The sequence below is a fragment of the Mobula birostris genome, chromosome 2 (assembly GCF_030028105.1).
Source record: "Mobula birostris isolate sMobBir1 chromosome 2, sMobBir1.hap1, whole genome shotgun sequence".
NCBI classification, from domain to species: Eukaryota; Metazoa; Chordata; class Chondrichthyes; order Myliobatiformes; family Myliobatidae; genus Mobula; species Mobula birostris.
In genome coordinates, this window is record NC_092371.1 from 129,285,025 (window position 1) to 129,303,459 (window position 18,435).

The window sequence follows — 18,435 nt, forward strand, 5'->3', positions numbered from 1 at the left end:
AACAAATCCCAGACCAGGGAAAGGGGGAGTCACCTGGCATTGTCAGAGACCAGAGCAAGACGTCCATAGTCCCAGGCTGTCTTCCTCAATAGAGCAAATATTGCGATAATGACCTGCAGAAAACGAAACAACAGTCAGCACAGATCTCTCTCTCTCTCTCTCAATCTCTCCCCTTCCACCCCTCTCTATCTCTTTCCCTCTCCCCTTCCCTCTACCTCTCTTATCCCTCCCTCACTCACTCTCTCTCTCACTTTCACTTCATCTCACCCTCTCCCCTTTCCCTCTACCTCTCTTATCCCACTCTCTCTCACTTTCACTCCATCTCACTATCTGTCTCCCCTTTCCCTCTACCTCTCTCCTCCCACTCTCTCTCACTATCTCTCTATCTCACATACACACTCAAGGACAGCTTCTACGCATATCGTGTACAGTTATGGTCACCCTATCATAGGACAAGCATCAATTGGCTGGAAGGGTGCAAAGGAGATTTATGAGAACGTTGTCAGGACTCGAAGGCCTGAGTTATAGGGAGAAGTTGGACAGACTAGGATTTTATTTCTCTGAGGATTGACCTTATAGAAGTGTATAAAATCAGGAAACACAGTTAGGATGAGTGAACAAAGTCAAAGTCAAGTTTATTGTCATTCACACAAGTATATGTATGTACAGGTGTCATGAAAAACTTATTTGTAGCAGTATCAGAGGCCCATGGCATTAAATACATAACAGTCACAAGAAACATGTAAATTATACACAATTAAACAAGGAAGTCTACAATGGAACAAAACAATTGAGGATAGGGAATAAGCTTAAGGTGAGAAGGGAAAGATTTAAAGAGGCCTGAGGGGCAACTCCTTCACTCAGGAGTATATGGAATGAGCTGCCACAGAAGTGGTAGAGGCAGGTACAGTAACAATACTCAGGAGCTATTTGGACAGGTACACAGACGGGAAGGTTTTGGAGGGATATGAGGCAAATAAAGGCACTGGGCTGAGTGCTGATGAGCATCTTGCTCAGCACGGACAAGTTGGGCCAAAGGCCTGTTCCCATGCTCTATAATTACACTAAAATGGCCTTCAGCCTCCAGCATAATTAGTAGCTGTAACTGGACTGTGAACCCAGTGTCCTCGGTGGGAGTTCGGTGTCCTCGGTGGGAGTGCCGTGTTCTCGGTGGGAGTGCCGTGTCCTCGGTGGGAGTTCAGTGTTCTCGGTGGGAGTTCAGTGTTCTCGGTGGGAGTGCCGTGTCCTCGGTGGGAGTGCCGTGTCCTCGGTGGGAGTGCCGCGTTCTCGGTGGGAGTGCCGCGTTCTCGGTGGGAGTTCGGTGTTCTCGGTGGGAGTGCCGCGTTCTCGGTGGGAGTGCCGCGTTCTCGGTGGGAGTTCAGTGTTCTCGGTGGGAGTGCCGTGTTCTCGGTGGGAGTGCCGCGTTCTCGGTGGGAATTCAGTGTTCTCGGTGGGAATTCTGTGTTCTCGGTGGGAGTTTGGTGTTCTTGGTGGGAGTGCCGTGTCCTCGGTGGGAGTGCCGTGTCCTCGGTGGGAGTTCAGTGTTCTCGGTGGGAGTTCAGTGTTCTCGGTGGGAGTGCCGTGTCCTCGGTGTGAGTGCCGTGTCCTCGGTGGGAGTGCCGCGTTCTCGGTGGGAGTGCCGCGTTCTCGGTGGGAGTTCGGTGTTCTCGGTGGGAGTGCCGCGTTCTCGGTGGGAGTGCCGCGTTCTCGGTGGGAGTTCAGTGTTCTCGGTGGGAGTGCCGTGTTCTCGGTGGGAGTGCCGTGTTCTCGGTGGGAATTCAGTGTTCTCGGTGGGAATTCTGTGTTCTCGGTGGGAGTTCGGTGTTCTCGGTGGGAGTGCCGTGTCCTCGGTGGGAGTGCCGTGTCCTCGGTGGGAGTGCCGCGTTCTCGGTGGGAGTGCCGCGTTCTCGGTGGGAGTTCGGTGTTCTCGGTGGGAGTGCCGCGTTCTCGGTGGGAGTTCCGTGTCCTCGGTGGGAGTTCAGTGTTCTCGGTGGGAGTGCCGTGTTCTCGGTGGGAGTGCCGCGTTCTCGGTGGGAGTGCCGTGTCCTCGGTGGGAGTGCCGCGTTCTCGGTGGGAGTGCCGCGTTCTCGGTGGGAGTTCGGTGTTCTCGGTGGGAGTGCCGTGTCCTCGGTGGGAGTGCCGCGTTCTCGGTGGGAGTGCCGCGTTCTCGGTGGGAGTTCGGTGTTCTCGGTGGGAGTGCCGCGTTCTCGGTGGGAGTGCCGTGTTCTCGGTGGGAGTGCCGCGTTCTCGGTGGGAGTTCAGTGTTCTCGGTGGGAGTTCAGTGTTCTCGGTGGGAGTGCCGTGTCCTCGGTGGGAGTGCCGTGTCCTCAGTGGGAGTGCCGTGTCCTCAGTGGGAGTGCCGTGTCCTCGGTGGGAGTTCAGTGTTCTCGGTGGGAGTGCCGTGTTCTCGGTGGGAGTGCCGTGTCCTCGGTGGGAGTGCCGTGTCCTCAGTGGGAGTGCCGTGTCCTCGGTGGGAGTTCAGTGTTCTCGGTGGGAGTGCCGTGTCCTCGGTGGGAGTTCAGTCTCCTCGGTGGGAGTTCGGTGTTCTCGGTGGGAGTGCCGTGTTCTCGGTGGGAGTGCCGCGTTCTCGGTGGGAGTTCAGTGTTCTCGGTGGGAGTTCAGTGTTCTCGGTGGGAGTGCCGTGTCCTCGGTGGGAGTGCCGTGTCCTCAGTGGGAGTGCCGTGTCCTCGGTGGGAGTGCCGTGTCCTCGGTGGGAGTTCAGTGTTCTCGGTGGGAGTTCAGTGTTCTCGGTGGGAGTGCCGTGTTCTTGGTGGGAGTGCCGTGTCCTCAGTGGGAGTGCCGTGTCCTCAGTGGGAGTGCCGTGTCCTCGGTGGGAGTTCGGTGTTCTCGAGGGGAATTCTGTGTTCTCGGTGGGAGTTCGGTGTTCTCGGTGGGAGTTCGGTGTTCTCGGTGGGAGTGCCGTGTTCTCGGTGGGAGTGCCGTGTCCTCGGTGGGAGTGCCGTGTCCTCAGTGGGAGTGCCGTGTCCTCAGTGGGAGTGCCGTGTTCTCGGTGGGAATTCTGTGTTCTCGAGGGGAATTCTGTGTTCTCGGTGGGAGTTCGGTGTTCTCGGTGGGAGTTCGGTGTTCTCGGTGGGAGTGCCGTGTTCTCGGTGGGAGTGCCGCGTTCTCGGTGGGAGTTCAGCGTTCTCGGTGGGAGTTCGGTGTTCTCGGTGGGAGTGCCGCGTCCTCGGTGGGAATTCTGTGTTCTCGGTGGGAGTGCCGTGTCCTCGGTGGGAGTTCAGTGTTCTCGGTGGGAGTGCCGTGTCCTCGGTGGGAGTGCCGTGTTCTCGGTGGGAGTGCCGTGTCCTCGGTGGGAGTGCCGTGTTCTCGGTGGGAGTTCGGTGTTCTCGGTGGGAGTGCCGTGTCCTCAGTGGGAGTGCCGTGTTCTCGGTGGGAGTGCCGTGTCCTCGGTGGGAGTTCAGTGTTCTCGGTGGGAGTGCCGTGTCCTCGGTGGGAGTTCAGTCTCCTCGGTGGGAGTGCCGTGTTCTCGGTGGGAGTGCCGTGTTCTCGGTGGGAGTGCCGTGTCCTCGGTGGGAGTGCCGCGTCCTCGGTGGGAGTTCAGTGTTCTCGGTGGGAGTGCCGTGTCCTCGGTGGGAGTGCCGTGTTCTCGGTGGGAGTGCCGTGTCCTCGGTGGGAGTGCCGTGTTCTCGGTGGGAGTTCGGTGTTCTCGGTGGGAGTGCCGTGTCCTCAGTGGGAGTGCCGTGTTCTCGGTGGGAGTGCCGTGTCCTCGGTGGGAGTTCAGTGTTCTCGGTGGGAGTGCCGTGTCCTCGGTGGGAGTTCAGTCTCCTCGGTGGGAGTGCCGTGTTCTCGGTGGGAGTGCCGTGTTCTCGGTGGGAGTGCCGTGTCCTCGGTGGGAGTGCCGCGTCCTCGGTGGGAGTGCCGCGTTCTCGGTGGGAGTGCCGTGTCCTCGGTGGGAGTTCAGTGTCCTCGGTGGGAGTTCAGTGTCCTCGGTGGGAGTGCCGCGTTCTCGGTGGGAGTTCAGTGTTCTCGGTGGGAGTTCAGTGTTCTCGGTGGGAGTGCCGCGTTCTCGGTGGGAGTGCCTTGTTCTCGGTGGGAGTTCGGTGTTCTCGGTGGGAGTGCCTTGTTCTCTGTGGGAGTGCCGCGTCCTCGGTGGGAGTTCGGTGTTCTCGGTGGGAGTGCCTTGTTCTCGGTGGGAGTTCTGTGTTCTCGGTGGGAGTGCCGTGTTCTCGGTGGGAGTTCGGTGTTCTCGGTGGGAGTGCCGCGTTCTCGGTGGGAATTCTGTGTTCTCGAGGGGAATTCTGTGTTCTCGGTGGGAATTCTGTGTTCTCGGTGGGAGTGCCGCGTCCTCGGTGGGAATTCTGTGTTCTCGGTGGGAGTGCCGTGTTCTCGGTGGGAGTTCGGTGTTCTCGGTGGGAGTGCCGCGTTCTCGGTGGGAATTCTGTGTTCTCGAGGGGAATTCTGTGTTCTCGAGGGGAATTCTGTGTTCTCGGTGGGAGTGCCGCGTCCTTGGTGGGAGTGCCGCGTCCTCGGTGGGAATTCTGTGTTCTCGAGGGGAATTCTGTGTTCTCGGTGGGAGTGCCGTGTCCTCGGTGGGAGTGCCACGTCCTCGGTGGGAGTGCCGCGTCCTCGGTGGGAGTGCAGCGTCCTCGGTGGGAGTGCCGCGTCCTCGGTGGGAGTGCCGCGTCCTCGGTGGGAGTGCCGCGTCCTCGGTGGGAGTGCCGCGTTCTCGGTGGGAGTGCCGTGTCCTCGGTGGGAATTCTGTGTTCTCGGTGGGAGTTCGGTGTCCTCGGTGGGAGTGCCGCGTTCTCGGTGGGAGTGCCGCGTTCTCGGTGGGAGTGCCGCGTTCTCGGTGGGAGTTCAGTGTCCTCGGTGGGAGTGCCGCGTTCTCGGTGGGAGTTCGGTGTTCTCAGTGGGAGTGCCGCGTTCTCGGTGGGAGTGCCGCATCCTCGGTGGGAATTCTGTGTTCTCGAGGGGAATTCTGTGTTCTCGGTGGGAGTGCCGCGTTCTCGGTGGGAATTCTGTGTTCTCGAGGGGAATTCTGTGTTCTCGGTGGGAGTTCGGTGTTCTCGGTGGGAGTGCCGTGTCCTCGGTGGGAGTGCCGTGTCCTCGGTGGGAGTGCCGCGTTCTCGGTGGGAGTGCCGCGTTCTCGGTGGGAGTTCGGTGTTCTCGGTGGGAGTGCCGCGTTCTCGGTGGGAGTTCCGTGTCCTCGGTGGGAGTTCAGTGTTCTCGGTGGGAGTGCCGTGTTCTCGGTGGGAGTGCCGCGTTCTCGGTGGGAGTGCCGTGTCCTCGGTGGGAGTGCCGCGTTCTCGGTGGGAGTGCCGCGTTCTCGGTGGGAGTTCGGTGTTCTCGGTGGGAGTGCCGTGTCCTCGGTGGGAGTGCCGCGTTCTCGGTGGGAGTGCCGCGTTCTCGGTGGGAGTTCGGTGTTCTCGGTGGGAGTGCCGCGTTCTCGGTGGGAGTGCCGTGTTCTCGGTGGGAGTGCCGCGTTCTCGGTGGGAGTTCAGTGTTCTCGGTGGGAGTTCAGTGTTCTCGGTGGGAGTGCCGTGTCCTCGGTGGGAGTGCCGTGTCCTCAGTGGGAGTGCCGTGTCCTCAGTGGGAGTGCCGTGTCCTCGGTGGGAGTTCAGTGTTCTCGGTGGGAGTGCCGTGTTCTCGGTGGGAGTGCCGTGTCCTCGGTGGGAGTGCCGTGTCCTCAGTGGGAGTGCCGTGTCCTCGGTGGGAGTTCAGTGTTCTCGGTGGGAGTGCCGTGTCCTCGGTGGGAGTTCAGTCTCCTCGGTGGGAGTTCGGTGTTCTCGGTGGGAGTGCCGTGTTCTCGGTGGGAGTGCCGCGTTCTCGGTGGGAGTTCAGTGTTCTCGGTGGGAGTTCAGTGTTCTCGGTGGGAGTGCCGTGTCCTCGGTGGGAGTGCCGTGTCCTCAGTGGGAGTGCCGTGTCCTCGGTGGGAGTGCCGTGTCCTCGGTGGGAGTTCAGTGTTCTCGGTGGGAGTTCAGTGTTCTCGGTGGGAGTGCCGTGTTCTTGGTGGGAGTGCCGTGTCCTCAGTGGGAGTGCCGTGTCCTCAGTGGGAGTGCCGTGTCCTCGGTGGGAGTTCGGTGTTCTCGAGGGGAATTCTGTGTTCTCGGTGGGAGTTCGGTGTTCTCGGTGGGAGTTCGGTGTTCTCGGTGGGAGTGCCGTGTTCTCGGTGGGAGTGCCGTGTCCTCGGTGGGAGTGCCGTGTCCTCAGTGGGAGTGCCGTGTCCTCAGTGGGAGTGCCGTGTTCTCGGTGGGAATTCTGTGTTCTCGAGGGGAATTCTGTGTTCTCGGTGGGAGTTCGGTGTTCTCGGTGGGAGTTCGGTGTTCTCGGTGGGAGTGCCGTGTTCTCGGTGGGAGTGCCGCGTTCTCGGTGGGAGTTCAGCGTTCTCGGTGGGAGTTCGGTGTTCTCGGTGGGAGTGCCGCGTCCTCGGTGGGAATTCTGTGTTCTCGGTGGGAGTGCCGTGTCCTCGGTGGGAGTTCAGTGTTCTCGGTGGGAGTGCCGTGTCCTCGGTGGGAGTGCCGTGTTCTCGGTGGGAGTGCCGTGTCCTCGGTGGGAGTGCCGTGTTCTCGGTGGGAGTTCGGTGTTCTCGGTGGGAGTGCCGTGTCCTCAGTGGGAGTGCCGTGTTCTCGGTGGGAGTGCCGTGTCCTCGGTGGGAGTTCAGTGTTCTCGGTGGGAGTGCCGTGTCCTCGGTGGGAGTTCAGTCTCCTCGGTGGGAGTGCCGTGTTCTCGGTGGGAGTGCCGTGTTCTCGGTGGGAGTGCCGTGTCCTCGGTGGGAGTGCCGCGTCCTCGGTGGGAGTTCAGTGTTCTCGGTGGGAGTGCCGTGTCCTCGGTGGGAGTGCCGTGTTCTCGGTGGGAGTGCCGTGTCCTCGGTGGGAGTGCCGTGTTCTCGGTGGGAGTTCGGTGTTCTCGGTGGGAGTGCCGTGTCCTCAGTGGGAGTGCCGTGTTCTCGGTGGGAGTGCCGTGTCCTCGGTGGGAGTTCAGTGTTCTCGGTGGGAGTGCCGTGTCCTCGGTGGGAGTTCAGTCTCCTCGGTGGGAGTGCCGTGTTCTCGGTGGGAGTGCCGTGTTCTCGGTGGGAGTGCCGTGTCCTCGGTGGGAGTGCCGCGTCCTCGGTGGGAGTGCCGCGTTCTCGGTGGGAGTGCCGTGTCCTCGGTGGGAGTTCAGTGTCCTCGGTGGGAGTTCAGTGTCCTCGGTGGGAGTGCCGCGTTCTCGGTGGGAGTTCAGTGTTCTCGGTGGGAGTTCAGTGTTCTCGGTGGGAGTGCCGCGTTCTCGGTGGGAGTGCCTTGTTCTCGGTGGGAGTTCGGTGTTCTCGGTGGGAGTGCCTTGTTCTCTGTGGGAGTGCCGCGTCCTCGGTGGGAGTTCGGTGTTCTCGGTGGGAGTGCCTTGTTCTCGGTGGGAGTTCTGTGTTCTCGGTGGGAGTGCCGTGTTCTCGGTGGGAGTTCGGTGTTCTCGGTGGGAGTGCCGCGTTCTCGGTGGGAATTCTGTGTTCTCGAGGGGAATTCTGTGTTCTCGGTGGGAATTCTGTGTTCTCGGTGGGAGTGCCGCGTCCTCGGTGGGAATTCTGTGTTCTCGGTGGGAGTGCCGTGTTCTCGGTGGGAGTTCGGTGTTCTCGGTGGGAGTGCCGCGTTCTCGGTGGGAATTCTGTGTTCTCGAGGGGAATTCTGTGTTCTCGAGGGGAATTCTGTGTTCTCGGTGGGAGTGCCGCGTCCTTGGTGGGAGTGCCGCGTCCTCGGTGGGAATTCTGTGTTCTCGAGGGGAATTCTGTGTTCTCGGTGGGAGTGCCGTGTCCTCGGTGGGAGTGCCACGTCCTCGGTGGGAGTGCCGCGTCCTCGGTGGGAGTGCAGCGTCCTCGGTGGGAGTGCCGCGTCCTCGGTGGGAGTGCCGCGTCCTCGGTGGGAGTGCCGCGTCCTCGGTGGGAGTGCCGCGTCCTCGGTGGGAGTGCCGCGTTCTCGGTGGGAGTGCCGTGTCCTCGGTGGGAATTCTGTGTTCTCGGTGGGAGTTCGGTGTCCTCGGTGGGAGTGCCGCGTTCTCGGTGGGAGTGCCGCGTTCTCGGTGGGAGTGCCGCGTTCTCGGTGGGAGTTCAGTGTCCTCGGTGGGAGTGCCGCGTTCTCGGTGGGAGTTCGGTGTTCTCAGTGGGAGTGCCGCGTTCTCGGTGGGAGTGCCGCATCCTCGGTGGGAATTCTGTGTTCTCGAGGGGAATTCTGTGTTCTCGGTGGGAGTGCCGCGTTCTCGGTGGGAATTCTGTGTTCTCGAGGGGAATTCTGTGTTCTCGGTGGGAATTCTGTGTTCTCGAGGGGAATTCTGTGTTCTCGGTGGGAGTGCCGTGTTCTCGGTGGGAGTTCTGTGTTCTCGGTGGGAGTGCCACGTCCTCGGTGGGAGTGCCGTGTCCTCGGTGGGAATTCTGTGTTCTCGGTGGGAGTTCTGTGTTCTCGAGGGGAATTCTGTGTTCTCGGTGGGAGTGCCGTGTTCTCGGTGGGAATTCTGTGTTCTCGAGGGGAATTCTGTGTTCTCGGTGGGAGTGCCGCGTTCTCGGTGGGAGTGCAGTGTCCTCGGTGGGAGTGCAGTGTCCTCGGTGGGAGTGCCGCGTCCTCGGTGGGAGTGCCGCGTTCTCGGTGGGAGTGCCGTGTTCTCGGTGGGAATTCTGTGTTCTCGGTGGGAATTCTGTGTTCTCGGTGGGAGTGCCGTGTTCTCGGTGGGAATTCTGTGTTCTCGGTGGGAGTGCCTTGTTCTCGGTGGGAGTTCGGTGTTCTCGGTGGGAGTGCCGCGTTCTCGGTGGGAATTCTGTGTTCTCGAGGGGAATTCTGTGTTCTCGAGGGGAATTCTGTGTTCTCGGTGGGAGTGCCGCGTTCTCGGTGGGAGTGCCGTGTTCTCGGTGGGAGTTCTGTGTTCTCGGTGGGAGTTCGGTGTTCTCGAGGGGAATTCTGTGTTCTCGGTGGGAGTGCCGCGTTCTCGGTGGGAGTGCCGCGTCCTCGGTGGGAGTGCCGCGTCCTCGGTGGGACTGCCGCGTTCTTGGTGGGAGTGCCGCGTTCTCGGTGGGAATTCTGTGTTCTCGAGGGGAATTCTGTGTTCTCGGTGGGAGTTCGGTGTTCTCGGTGGGAGTTCTGTGTTCTCGGTGGGAGTGCCGCGTTCTCGGTGGGAATTCTGTGTTCTCGGTGGGAATTCTGTGTTCTCGGTGGGAGTGCCGTGTCCTCGGTGGGAATTCTGTGTTCTCGGTGGGAGTGCCGTGTTCTCGGTGGGAATTCTGTGTTCTCGGTGGGAGTTCTGTGTCCTCGGTGGGAGTTCGGTGTTCTCGGTGGGAATTCTGTGTTCTCGGTGGGAATTCTGTGTTCTCGGTGGGAGTTCGGTGTTCTCGGTGGGAGTTCGGTGTTCTCGGTGGGAGTTCGGTGTTCTCGGTGGGAGAGGGGAATTCTGTGTTCTCGGTGGGAGTTCGGTGTTCTCGGTGGGAGTTCGGTGTTCTCGGTGGGAGATGGGAATTCTGTGTTCTCGGTGGGAGTTCGGTGTTCTCGGTGGGAATTCTGTGTTCTCGGTGGGAGTTCTGTGTCCTCGGTGGGAGTTCGGTGTTCTCGGTGGGAATTCTGTGTTCTCGAGGGGAATTCTGTGTTCTCGGTGGGAGTTCGGTGTTCTCGGTGGGAGTTCGGTGTTCTCGGTGGGAGAGGGGAATTCTGTGTTCTCGGTGGGAATTCTGTGTTCTCGGTGGGAGTTCTGTGTTCTCGGTGGGAGTTCGGTGTTCTCGGTGGGAATTCTGTGTTCTCGGTGGGAGTTCTGTGTCCTCGGTGGGAGTTCGGTGTTCTCGGTGGGAATTCTGTGTTCTCGAGGGGAATTCTGTGTTCTCGGTGGAGTTCGGTGTTCTCGGTGGGAGTTCGGTGTTCTCGGTGGGAGAGGGGAATTCTGTGTTCTCGGTGGGAATTCTGTGTTCTCGGTGGGAGTTCTGTGTTCTCGGTGGGAGTTCGGTGTCCTCGGTGGGAGTTCAGTGTTCTCGGTGGGAGTGCCGTGTTCTCGGTGGGAGTGCCGCGTTCTCGGTGGGAGTGCCGTGTCCTCGGTGGGAGTGCCGCGTTCTCGGTGGGAGTGCCGCGTTCTCGGTGGGAGTTCGGTGTTCTCGGTGGGAGTGCCGTGTCCTCGGTGGGAGTGCCGCGTTCTCGGTGGGAGTGCCGCGTTCTCGGTGGGAGTTCGGTGTTCTCGGTGGGAGTGCCGCGTTCTCGGTGGGAGTGCCGTGTTCTCGGTGGGAGTGCCGCGTTCTCGGTGGGAGTTCAGTGTTCTCGGTGGGAGTTCAGTGTTCTCGGTGGGAGTGCCGTGTCCTCGGTGGGAGTGCCGTGTCCTCAGTGGGAGTGCCGTGTCCTCAGTGGGAGTGCCGTGTCCTCGGTGGGAGTTCAGTGTTCTCGGTGGGAGTGCCGTGTTCTCGGTGGGAGTGCCGTGTCCTCGGTGGGAGTGCCGTGTCCTCAGTGGGAGTGCCGTGTCCTCGGTGGGAGTTCAGTGTTCTCGGTGGGAGTGCCGTGTCCTCGGTGGGAGTTCAGTCTCCTCGGTGGGAGTTCGGTGTTCTCGGTGGGAGTGCCGTGTTCTCGGTGGGAGTGCCGCGTTCTCGGTGGGAGTTCAGTGTTCTCGGTGGGAGTTCAGTGTTCTCGGTGGGAGTGCCGTGCCTCGGTGGGAGTGCCGTGTCCTCAGTGGGAGTGCCGTGTCCTCGGTGGGAGTGCCGTGTCCTCGGTGGGAGTTCAGTGTTCTCGGTGGGAGTTCAGTGTTCTCGGTGGGAGTGCCGTGTTCTTGGTGGGAGTGCCGCGTTCTCGGTGGGAGTTCAGTGTTCTCGGTGGGAGTTCAGTGTTCTCGGTGGGAGTGCCGTGTCCTCGGTGGGAGTGCCGTGTCCTCAGTGGGAGTGCCGTGTCCTCGGTGGGAGTGCCGTGTCCTCGGTGGGAGTTCAGTGTTCTCGGTGGGAGTTCAGTGTTCTCGGTGGGAGTGCCGTGTTCTTGGTGGGAGTGCCGTGTCCTCAGTGGGAGTGCCGTGTCCTCAGTGGGAGTGCCGTGTCCTCGGTGGGAGTTCGGTGTTCTCGAGGGGAATTCTGTGTTCTCGGTGGGAGTTCGGTGTTCTCGGTGGGAGTTCGGTGTTCTCGGTGGGAGTGCCGTGTTCTCGGTGGGAGTGCCGTGTCCTCGGTGGGAGTGCCGTGTCCTCAGTGGGAGTGCCGTGTCCTCAGTGGGAGTGCCGTGTTCTCGGTGGGAATTCTGTGTTCTCGAGGGGAATTCTGTGTTCTCGGTGGGAGTTCGGTGTTCTCGGTGGGAGTTCGGTGTTCTCGGTGGGAGTGCCGTGTTCTCGGTGGGAGTGCCGCGTTCTCGGTGGGAGTTCAGCGTTCTCGGTGGGAGTTCGGTGTTCTCGGTGGGAGTGCCGCGTCCTCGGTGGGAATTCTGTGTTCTCGGTGGGAGTGCCGTGTCCTCGGTGGGAGTTCAGTGTTCTCGGTGGGAGTGCCGTGTCCTCGGTGGGAGTGCCGTGTTCTCGGTGGGAGTGCCGTGTCCTCGGTGGGAGTGCCGTGTTCTCGGTGGGAGTTCGGTGTTCTCGGTGGGAGTGCCGTGTCCTCAGTGGGAGTGCCGTGTTCTCGGTGGGAGTGCCGTGTCCTCGGTGGGAGTTCAGTGTTCTCGGTGGGAGTGCCGTGTCCTCGGTGGGAGTTCAGTCTCCTCGGTGGGAGTGCCGTGTTCTCGGTGGGAGTGCCGTGTTCTCGGTGGGAGTGCCGTGTCCTCGGTGGGAGTGCCGCGTCCTCGGTGGGAGTTCAGTGTTCTCGGTGGGAGTGCCGTGTCCTCGGTGGGAGTGCCGTGTTCTCGGTGGGAGTGCCGTGTCCTCGGTGGGAGTGCCGTGTTCTCGGTGGGAGTTCGGTGTTCTCGGTGGGAGTGCCGTGTCCTCAGTGGGAGTGCCGTGTTCTCGGTGGGAGTGCCGTGTCCTCGGTGGGAGTTCAGTGTTCTCGGTGGGAGTGCCGTGTCCTCGGTGGGAGTTCAGTCTCCTCGGTGGGAGTGCCGTGTTCTCGGTGGGAGTGCCGTGTTCTCGGTGGGAGTGCCGTGTCCTCGGTGGGAGTGCCGCGTCCTCGGTGGGAGTGCCGCGTTCTCGGTGGGAGTGCCGTGTCCTCGGTGGGAGTTCAGTGTCCTCGGTGGGAGTTCAGTGTCCTCGGTGGGAGTGCCGCGTTCTCGGTGGGAGTTCAGTGTTCTCGGTGGGAGTTCAGTGTTCTCGGTGGGAGTGCCGCGTTCTCGGTGGGAGTGCCTTGTTCTCGGTGGGAGTTCGGTGTTCTCGGTGGGAGTGCCTTGTTCTCTGTGGGAGTGCCGCGTCCTCGGTGGGAGTTCGGTGTTCTCGGTGGGAGTGCCTTGTTCTCGGTGGGAGTTCTGTGTTCTCGGTGGGAGTGCCGTGTTCTCGGTGGGAGTTCGGTGTTCTCGGTGGGAGTGCCGCGTTCTCGGTGGGAATTCTGTGTTCTCGAGGGGAATTCTGTGTTCTCGGTGGGAATTCTGTGTTCTCGGTGGGAGTGCCGCGTCCTCGGTGGGAATTCTGTGTTCTCGGTGGGAGTGCCGTGTTCTCGGTGGGAGTTCGGTGTTCTCGGTGGGAGTGCCGCGTTCTCGGTGGGAATTCTGTGTTCTCGAGGGGAATTCTGTGTTCTCGAGGGGAATTCTGTGTTCTCGGTGGAGTGCCGCGTCCTTGGTGGGAGTGCCGCGTCCTCGGTGGGAATTCTGTGTTCTCGAGGGGAATTCTGTGTTCTCGGTGGGAGTGCCGTGTCCTCGGTGGGAGTGCCACGTCCTCGGTGGGAGTGCCGCGTCCTCGGTGGGAGTGCAGCGTCCTCGGTGGGAGTGCCGCGTCCTCGGTGGGAGTGCCGCGTCCTCGGTGGGAGTGCCGCGTCCTCGGTGGGAGTGCCGCGTTCTCGGTGGGAGTGCCGTGTCCTCGGTGGGAATTCTGTGTTCTCGGTGGGAGTTCGGTGTCCTCGGTGGGAGTGCCGCGTTCTCGGTGGGAGTGCCGCGTTCTCGGTGGGAGTGCCGCGTTCTCGGTGGGAGTTCAGTGTCCTCGGTGGGAGTGCCGCGTTCTCGGTGGGAGTTCGGTGTTCTCAGTGGGAGTGCCGCGTTCTCGGTGGGAGTGCCGCATCCTCGGTGGGAATTCTGTGTTCTCGAGGGGAATTCTGTGTTCTCGGTGGAGTGCCGCGTTCTCGGTGGGAATTCTGTGTTCTCGAGGGGAATTCTGTGTTCTCGGTGGGAATTCTGTGTTCTCGAGGGGAATTCTGTGTTCTCGGTGGGAGTGCCGTGTTCTCGGTGGGAGTTCTGTGTTCTCGGTGGGAGTGCCACGTCCTCGGTGGGAGTGCCGTGTCCTCGGTGGGAATTCTGTGTTCTCGGTGGGAGTTCTGTGTTCTCGAGGGGAATTCTGTGTTCTCGGTGGGAGTGCCGTGTTCTCGGTGGGAATTCTGTGTTCTCGAGGGGAATTCTGTGTTCTCGGTGGGAGTGCCGCGTTCTCGGTGGGAGTGCAGTGTCCTCGGTGGGAGTGCAGTGTCCTCGGTGGGAGTGCCGCGTCCTCGGTGGGAGTGCCGCGTTCTCGGTGGGAGTGCCGTGTTCTCGGTGGGAATTCTGTGTTCTCGGTGGGAATTCTGTGTTCTCGGTGGGAGTGCCGTGTTCTCGGTGGGAATTCTGTGTTCTCGGTGGGAGTGCCTTGTTCTCGGTGGGAGTTCGGTGTTCTCGGTGGGAGTGCCGCGTTCTCGGTGGGAATTCTGTGTTCTCGAGGGGAATTCTGTGTTCTCGAGGGGAATTCTGTGTTCTCGGTGGGAGTGCCGCGTTCTCGGTGGGAGTGCCGTGTTCTCGGTGGGAGTTCTGTGTTCTCGGTGGGAGTTCGGTGTTCTCGAGGGGAATTCTGTGTTCTCGGTGGGAGTGCCGCGTTCTCGGTGGGAGTGCCGCGTCCTCGGTGGGAGTGCCGCGTCCTCGGTGGGACTGCCGCGTTCTTGGTGGGAGTGCCGCGTTCTCGGTGGGAATTCTGTGTTCTCGAGGGGAATTCTGTGTTCTCGGTGGGAGTTCGGTGTTCTCGGTGGGAGTTCTGTGTTCTCGGTGGGAGTGCCGCGTTCTCGGTGGGAATTCTGTGTTCTCGGTGGGAATTCTGTGTTCTCGGTGGGAGTGCCGTGTCCTCGGTGGGAATTCTGTGTTCTCGGTGGGAGTGCCGTGTTCTCGGTGGGAATTCTGTGTTCTCGGTGGGAGTTCTGTGTCCTCGGTGGGAGTTCGGTGTTCTCGGTGGGAATTCTGTGTTCTCGAGGGGAATTCTGTGTTCTCGGTGGGAATTCTGTGTTCTCGGTGGGAGTTCGGTGTTCTCGGTGGGAGTTCGGTGTTCTCGGTGGGAGTTCGGTGTTCTCGGTGGGAGTTCGGTGTTCTCGGTGGGAGAGGGGAATTCTGTGTTCTCGGTGGGAGTTCGGTGTTCTCGGTGGGAGTTCGGTGTTCTCGGTGGGAGAGGGGAATTCTGTGTTCTCGGTGGGAGTTCGGTGTTCTCGGTGGGAATTCTGTGTTCTCGGTGGGAGTTCTGTGTCCTCGGTGGGAGTTCGGTGTTCTCGGTGGGAATTCTGTGTTCTCGAGGGGAATTCTGTGTTCTCGGTGGGAGTTCGGTGTTCTCGGTGGGAGTTCGGTGTTCTCGGTGGGAGAGGGGAATTCTGTGTTCTCGGTGGGAATTCTGTGTTCTCGGTGGGAGTTCTGTGTTCTCGGTGGGAGTTCGGTGTTCTCGGTGGGAATTCTGTGTTCTCGGTGGGAGTTCTGTGTCCTCGGTGGGAGTTCGGTGTTCTCGGTGGGAATTCTGTGTTCTCGAGGGGAATTCTGTGTTCTCGGTGGGAGTTCGGTGTTCTCGGTGGGAGTTCGGTGTTCTCGGTGGGAGAGGGGAATTCTGTGTTCTCGGTGGGAATTCTGTGTTCTCGGTGGGAGTTCGGTGTTCTCGAGGGGAGTTCTGTGTTCTCGGTGGGAGTGTCGCGTTCTCGGTGGGAGTTCAGTGTTCTCGGTGGGAGTTCCGTGTCCTCGGTGGGAGTGCTGTGGGAGTGCCGTGTCCTCGGTGGGAGTGCTGTGGGAGTTCGGTGTTCTCGAGGGGAATTCATGCTGTAACAGGAAACGGATGTGGCGAGGTCCTGTCAACACGTGATTGTGGGTATGTGAAACGACAATGTGATGTTCAGACATAGAACACTCCAGCACAGGGACTGGCCCTTCTGCCCACAGTGCAGTGCCGAGCCAGCTAAAAGGTAACTCAAAGAAACCAAAAAACTAATCCCTCCTACCTGCACAATGTGTATATCCCTCCATCTTCCTCACACTCATGTGACTATCTAAACGTCCCTTAAAAGCCTCTAATGCATTTGGCTCTACCACCATAGCAGGCAGTGCATTCCAAGCATCCTCCACTCCCTGAGTAAAAAATGTACCCCTCACATCCCCTTTGAGCCTCCCCCCTCACCTTCAATGCACTCCCTCTGGTATTAGACATTTCCACCCTGGAAAACAGATACTCCCTGTCCACTCTATCTATGTCTCTCAAAATCTGGTTAACCTCTATCAGATCTCCACTCAGCCTCCGACACTCCAGAGAAAACAACCCAAGTTTGTCCAACCTTTCTTGATAGCACATGCCTCTAAACCAGGCAGCATCCTGGAAAACCCCTTCTGACCTTCTCCGAAGCCTCAACATCCTTCCCACAGTGGGGTGACCAGAACTGTGTGCAATACTCCAAATGTGGCCTAACTAGAGTTCTACAAAGTTGCAACATAACCTCTTGACTTTTGAACTTGACTAATAAAAACCAAGCATCCCGTAAGCCTTCCTAACCACCCTATTGACCTGTGTAGCCACTTTCAAGGAGCTATGAACTTGCAGCACAAGATCTCTGCTCAGCAACACTGACTTGCCCTTAACAGTGTACTGTCTATTTGCATTTGCCCCACAAAGGTGCAACACCTCACACTTACCTGGGTTAAACCTCATCTGCCATTTCTCTGCCCATATCTGCCACTGATCTATACCACACTGTATTCTCTGCCAGTCTTCTACTCTCTCCACAGCTCCACCTATCTTCATTTCATCTGCAAACTAACTAACCCACCCATCTACATTTTCATCCAGGTCATTTATATACATTACAAACAGCAGAGGTCCCAACACAGATCCTGCGGAACTCCACTAATTACAGACCTCCAGCTCGAATAACTCCCTTTGACCACTACCCTCAGTCTTCTAGTAGTGTACTTTACAAATTCATTCAGTAATTTCCTTGACTTGATTTCCTTGAGTCCTTGAGTTTTTGTTTCTACGCTAGTCGGATAGATCAATCCACACATCAGTACATCAAGACAGCACAAGGAAAAGCATTAACAGATTGCAGTTATTGTAGAGTTACAGTTACAGAGAGAGTTGGTGCCGTGCAGACAATATGGTGAAGTAGGCTGACAGAGTAAGAGTTCATCTTCAGTCTATGAAAGGTGCAAAAGTTGATAACTTTGGGATAGAAGCTGTCCTTGAGCATGGCCCGTCTTTTGTACCTCCTGCCCGTTGAAAATGGGGGAACAGAGAATGACTGGGGTAGGAAAGGGTCCTTGAATATGACGGCTGCTTTCCCAAGGCAATGGGAAATGTAGGGGGAGTCCACAAAAGGAAGACTGCTTTGTACAATGCACTGAGCTGTGTTCACAATTCTCGTGGCCACAGGCAGAGCAGTTGCCACACCAAGCTATGGTGCATCTGGATAGGACACTTTCTATCGCGCACCTGTAAAAGATCGGTGAGCTTCAATAGGGATATTTCATTGGCCTTCTGAGGAAGGATGTACTTAATTGATTGTAGCACCGACATGCCTGTAACTGGGACGAGACCTGCTGTTAAATGACTTGTTCTTGTGAAGAATGTATAGTCTATGCTGGTTTAAGTTTATGTTAACTTCTGTTTGTCCTCATCTTGTAGTGTGCTGTGCTGTGCAGCTACTGCAGTAAGCTAATATTCATGGCATTTCTATACTGTGTATGCATACTCATGACAACAGTAAACTTGAATGTGGAGAAATTGAACAACAAAGCCAGCCAGTCATTCCTTAAAGCAAAGAAGATCTGATAAGGTTCTGCAGAATTGTAAGAGGTTCCAGGAAAATAAACAGGGGGAACCAGAATATTACAACCAGCTAAAGAACACAGGCATTTTTTAAGAGTTATGTAAAACACAGAGGATTATTCAGATCTAGAATCACCCAGGCTGGCAACAGATGTTTTGAACCAATTTAAATTACATCGCAGATGGAGACTATCAAAGTAACTACTGTTTCTGAGCATTAAATAACAAGTCTTGGTAGTATACCAAGAATGTTTACACAGATCCACAGTTCATCCCATTTCCTGCAAAAGACTTGGACTACGTCCACACTAGACCGGATAATTTTGAAAACGTTGGTTTCATGTAAAAACGATAGGCGTCCACACCAGACATTTTTGAAAATACCTCCGTCCACATTAAAACGAGTATTTGGGTGAATCTCCTCCTACTGGGCATGTGCAGGACACATCTACAGAAAACAAGCGAAGAGGAAACGGTATACATGGTGCGCGTTTGTCCAGTTACAGACTAGAAAAACTTAAAAGGAAATTGCCAGACAAAAGACTTGGTGCGCATTTGTCCAGAAACATTTCCTACGGCCATAGTCTCTTCACCAATGAAAGGGACAACAGCTACAACTAAATGCAATAAGGCTTGTTACTGGGCAAAAGTGAAATCTGCTGTTACTTCATTTGTTTGACTTTACTTTTGCCATGTCTTTGTGTATTATTTTGCTGTATTTAACATGTGCAATGAAACAAGTTACTGGGCAAAAGTGACAATTGCACCTATTGAATGTTTGCACAAGCAATACATTAATAAGGCACCTTGTTAAATGTATAAAACATGTCTGCATCAGTGTTATCTTGTGTTTCCATACAATGTTACATTAGGCTGTTACACATCTATTGTCAGATATTGTTCTGGTGTTGGCGGTTGCGTTCAAGAAAACAATGAAATGCCGCACTGCCGCCACCATTTGTTCCGGCACGTCATGACAGCGGTTTTAAAAATAGCCGGTTACCCCGTACACACTACGCCGGATATTAGGAGTTTTCAGATTTATTCGCTCTGAAGAGCGTTTCTGAAAATCTCCATTTTCAGGGGAGGAAAACGCCGTTTCATTGTGGACGGAGGGTCAAAACGAAGAGAAAAAGTTTTGGTTGCAGATTTATCCGGTCTAGCGTGGACGTAGCCTTGGACTCTAATAATCTGACCACACCATTTGCAGACATTTGAGACCACCACACTTTCCCATGACATCCCGGTTGGTTGAGTTCTTGACAGACCCAGGTACGTCCAGGTAAAACATAGAACAGTACAGCACAGGCTTTCAACCCACAGTGTCTGTGCTGAATATGATTCCAAATTAAACTGTCTCTTCTCATAATCCACACTCCTTCATGCACTGCAAATTCATACATCTGTCTAAAAGCCATTTAG

The 18,435-nt window shown here is 57.7% G+C and overlaps 1 long non-coding RNA gene across 1 annotated transcript in view; it reads right to left on the reverse strand.

Annotated features, from left to right (window-relative positions):
* Nucleotides 1-32: 32 nt before the first annotated feature.
* LOC140190995 (uncharacterized) overlaps nt 33-18,435 on the reverse strand; it is a 29,324-nt gene continuing 10,921 nt past the window's right edge. The window contains exon 3 of the long non-coding RNA XR_011883736.1: nt 33-113. This is a non-coding gene — a long non-coding RNA (uncharacterized lncRNA). The remainder of the gene's footprint in view (nt 114-18,435) is intronic.